Source organism: Dromaius novaehollandiae, chromosome 7 (assembly GCF_036370855.1).
Source record: "Dromaius novaehollandiae isolate bDroNov1 chromosome 7, bDroNov1.hap1, whole genome shotgun sequence".
NCBI lineage: Eukaryota > Metazoa > Chordata > Aves > Casuariiformes > Dromaiidae > Dromaius > Dromaius novaehollandiae.
In genome coordinates this window covers 35372427-35377553 of record NC_088104.1, presented here as the reverse complement: position 1 = coordinate 35377553, position 5127 = coordinate 35372427, and positions in this window count along the sequence as shown.

Genomic DNA, 5127 nt, shown 5'->3' with positions numbered 1-5127 from the left:
GTTAATGTGTGTATCTTTGTCATGCAATAATGCAGCGGTACTGTGCCTGATAGTTGCAGTAGTGACAGTTTATTTGCGTCGAAAGTAGTCTTAAGTTGCTTATTGTTACTGTTGCTTCATCTACTCTTTCCTGGTTTTGGGGATGAATTAGCTTTCAACAATTTTCAAAAAATTAAGCTGTTTACTGTAATTGCTGTGTGTAAAGTCACTTGTGCAAATTATGCATATTGATGGCATTTACTTCATAAGTCTTCTAGTATGTATAGCTGTATAAGGTGCTTATAATTCTCTTAAATGCTACAATTCCCTTAAAGAGTTAGCAAAGTAATGTCCCCAGTGCCTGAGATGAGGCAATTCCTAAGTGTGTGTCACATAGGAAATGCTGATCTCTTTATCTTGAGATACATAAGAGTAAGAAGAAAAGCATTGTATTTTTTTATTTGCTTTTTCCCTTCCCTCCCATGTGTATATGCAGAGAAAAAGATGAAAAAGGGCATTTTGATATCTGCGCGTAAACCACATCTACCAGAATGATTTAACATTATGTTTTTACTGTACCATATTACATGCTTATAAGGTAACAAAAAGTAGTATTGGTGTACCATTTGTGTTGTTTTACAAGCCCTTGATTTAAACTGAGCGATTAGGTTCCATTATCTCTCCGACTGTAATTGCAGCGTTCTTAGCTGACTTGTGCTTTTTTCTCGGAATGTGAAATTTTAGCCATTTAGCATGTGAGAAAGTTTCACCCCATGTTTCAAGGCCTAAGGTTTGTGTGTTTGTTCAGGGGGGAACTTGGGACCCTAATGTTTATGAAGATGCTGTTTTGTTAGGAACTGAAAATCGTGACCCAGCCAGCCACCCACCCCCAAGCAGTGGGCTTCAATAGCAGTTCTAAAATGTATATGAAAACAGTTGAGACTTTTCGAAGGCTTTACAGTTGAACTCTTCCCTTAGTAAGTAACATAATGTGTACCTTCCCATCTATTTTTACTGCTTTCACATTTAATATTGTTTGTATTATAGGTGGCCTGTCATCTTAGTTTCTTCAGCAGTTCTGCAAGACACCACCAGGTAACTGTCTGTAGGGAGGGTGGAGGGGTGAAACAAAATGCTAATTTTGAGACTAGCCTGAAGAGAGCTGTTACAGGTGGGGAATAGAAGATGAATCATGACTTCCAGTTGCATCTTAGCAATCAGCTATTTTCTAAACAAGTCCAATTATAAAAGCTTTCTAGTAGGATGGAGGGGAGCAGCTTCAGCCTGTTCTCACTTTTGTATCTTGCAAGCTTTTCACTTCAACTCTCAAAAGTGTTTTCATAAACAAACTCTTGAGGAAGGTACAAGCTGTTATTCTTTCCTTTTCCTGGAGGAGGAGGAAGAGAGAGCAGGGAAAGGGAAAGGAAATCTGTTTGCTGAAAACAGAACTGTGCACAGAATTGTGGTGTTCATCTTTGTTTTTTTTCTATTCCTAGGGTCTAGTATGAAATTAATTTAAAATAGCCACATTTTTAGACCTTTCTTTTTCCAGTACAAGTCAAAATCGGTCAAGATAACAAATGTGAGAAGGAAAACATCCTGAGATGATGGCTGCTGTTGGTCCCCAGATTCCTAGCTGGGCAACAAAGAGCGAAGTCTGCAGAAGAGAAGGGAGAGATTGGGTTAGTGCTATTTAAATTCCATTGATGAATAATTAATTATACCATTAATATAGGAAAAAAAAAAGATTTGGCTAAGTGAACAAAAGATACACTTCTGCATTGCTACTCATTCATAAAGTGGGAAACGTACCCAGATTTGGCAACTGAAAAGTTTACATTTACACTACACACAGTTACAGAGTTACTGTGTGGTGTCTGGGAAGTGGAGGTACTGACATAAAATCTCAGTGTCCAGAGTGTGTCTCATATTCTTTCTTTAGATTTTTTTTTTAAAAAGGGAACTAAGTTTCACTACCACCACTCTGTTAGCTTCTGGGTTTACATACGACTCCCAGCTTTCTCAGCTAATTGCACAAGAAATTATGCGCACAAAAGCCTTGCTGACAACAGCCGCTCTTCTTCTGAGCAGGTCCTTCCTGTGTGCTCAATGAGGCAGAGGGGCCTATAGGAAAAAAGGTATGTGATTGTTCTGATTATTTTTTGAAGTCAATTACAATCATGCATTCGCTAAGGGACAGTGAATGAGGGGTGCATAAGCAACGCTACACTGGACATTTAGAATAATTGATTTTTACAGCATAATGTAGTTCTTAGTTGCAATTGTGTTTAATTTTTTTTGTCTTTTCCCTTAATGAAAAGAAAGGATGCAAGTCTTGTATGTGCCTACATTTGCACGATCTTTAAGTCTGAACTTCTGCATCAAAGCATAAACCTGAGTTGACAGGGCTAAAATGAGCCATAGCTGACAGTTTTCCTTAAGATATGGTAGTCTTAAAGATTGGAAGTGGTCATGCCTTGCTGTTCTATCTGAGCTATTTTCGGAGAGCGGGAAAAGATGAACTAACATCTCCTGGCTTTTATGTTCTCTTGCAGTTTGCAGTTAGATTCTCTTGCCTCTACACCTCTCTCTTGCTGTATTTCACACACTCATTTCACCTCCCCACAGTCCCGCTCTTGTGATCCCATCGTACCCAGCTTGCTTCTGCCCCGTGGCATCTACCTCAGTCCTCTCCCCGCTGCACTCGCGTACCTCCTCCTGGTTTGTACTGGGCCTCTTGTGTGTGTTTTCGCATTCAGTTTCTTGAGCCTATAGCAGAGTCATTGCAGGAGTCAGGTGGGCCGAAGCTTGCTTTTCCAGCTCCAACGAGCTGCCAGGGTGTTCCTGACAAGGCACGGAAACGACGTGCCAGAAAGTTGCTGAAACGCCAGTAGGAGATTTCCCGTGACGCTGTTTTTTGTGTACCCTCATGAGGCAACACTGGCAAGCTCACACCAAAGCACAGCAGCGCTTCCTGCTCGAGACCAAGTTGCTGATTTTAGGTTAGAAGCTAAAGGCTTGCGAATAACCATGAAGTGCATTGGCAATTTTCGCTACAGGCATACAGTAAATTCCAGTTTACCTCTTTTTCTCAGACCCTGAAATTGCCTAAGGAGGGGCAGTTTTTTGCACAAGAACAGAAGTTTGGTATCCAGCATAATTTTTTTTGACAAGTTTGAAGCATCTACAGCAGAATGTGGATGTGCTCATTTTTAAGTAAAATTGCATGTGAGAATCTTTAAAAGTTGGCAAAACAGGCTTCTATTGTTTTGTTCTTATCTGTGAAGAGAGTTCAACTCTCTAAAACAATAGTTCATTAAGAGATAACTTTGAACATGTCAAGAAAGGTTAGAGCTTCATATGGTCATAATGAACAATAAATGCTAGGTAACCTTAGTAACGTTTACTGTTTATCACTATTGCCTGTATTCTGTTTAGTAGCTTGCCGGACAAACCAAAGTAAAGTGTTTTCCTTACCAATTTCACATCCATGTGACTCCCAGTAATTACATGGTAAAAGTTACTCTTGGTTACGTTTCACAAGTTTGTCTTTTAAGGCCACTCTCTTAAACCTTTTGGTGCAATGACTATTGTGAAGTTGAATTTCAGACAGTGTTGCATCACACCCTGGTTATTCTCTTACGTGCTTTTCTCCAAGCTGAGCAACCCAGTCTGTCCGTGCTGAAGCTGCTGTGATGAATACCTGCTCCGCTAACAGCTGGGGTGGGAGGGGAACAGCTTTCAAATGTGCGGTTCTTCATTAAATGTGGGAAGTGTCGATGTGTGAGTGAAGTGGTCGCTGTTATTAAATGTACATCTGTGAGCTAACTGTGGGACCTCACTCCCCGCAATCCAAAATGTAAATGCGTGCACTGACGTACTACAGCATGCTGAAGTCTTCAGCCTTGCCAGCTGCTGTGCTAGAAGAGATGGCGGCTGCTGGCACCGGCTCTGCCGGCCCAGGCAGTTGGCGCTGCAGCCTGCCCGCGCTCCCCTCTGGCTGCGCCCCTGCAGCCGGTGCAGGCCACCCCCGGCGGGTTCGGGCACCCAGGACCTTGGGGAAGGGACTCGGCGCACCCTCGGGTGAGGAGCGCCTTGTCCCGGGGCACTTATGCTCCGTTACTCTTAGCTCAAGCCCCAGACCAAATGTTCTGGCAGGCATAGGTTTTTTTGTTTGTTTTTGTTTTGATTTTAAATTTAAGGAACACTGCAACAAATGTTTTCTAGAAGGTGAATAAATGGGAGAATCACTGAATGAATGACACTGGATCTCCTTATACTAAGATTGGATCAGACAGGTGTCTCTCAAGTCAGTTACTGTGTCCCCTCTTGACAGTGACCACAAGGGTCTCAGGCTTTCTGAAAGCTTGCTTTCTTGATGAAAAGAGACTTTTCCCCCCCTAAGATCTTCTAAGGGGTCCACATCCATTTGTTCATTTGCTCTGAATCTTCTGTTCATCTTGCAAACAGGAGACAATTTGGTCACCCTCATATTTAGCTGTTTCCTTTGCATGGATGCATTAATGTCTCTTTGCTGTGCTAGCAGTGATCTTGTGCACTTACCTGGCTAGTAAACTGTGATTCAATGAGCTGTGTAAGTTCCCCTCCATTTCCTCTGGCTTCTTGCATTTCTCCCTGAAGAATGCCATTTCTCACTGGTCTTAATGCTCTGTATCATTTGTGTTAAAACCATACATGATACAAACCTCTGAGTAGGCTAATTGTAGCTGATTACTGGCTTTTGATTGAGACCAGATGTGATGGCAGTTAACCAGTGTAGGGTGACGAGGGTCTGAGGTGACTTATTTTCAACTTCTTAAGTAACCATTTAAATTAGTGACCTTCAATCCACGCCTGTCATCCAAAACAGTAGAACGGATCTGTTTTCAAATACTGTGAGTTTGATTTGCAAGTCTTACATTTTTGTCTCTGTCGAAGCCTGAATCTCCAAGGATCTGTGGATCTTGAGCCCAGCTGATGAAAGCAATGGAACTGACCATTTATTATTTTAGCTAATAAAAGAGGATATTGTATATTAGCTTTTTCACATTCCAGGGCTCTAGCAACAGAATGAAGGTTAAAGGCATCTGATATTCACAAATAAAGAATGGAGTCTTTGTTTTTAGCACAGCGTGCAGCTGAGACAGA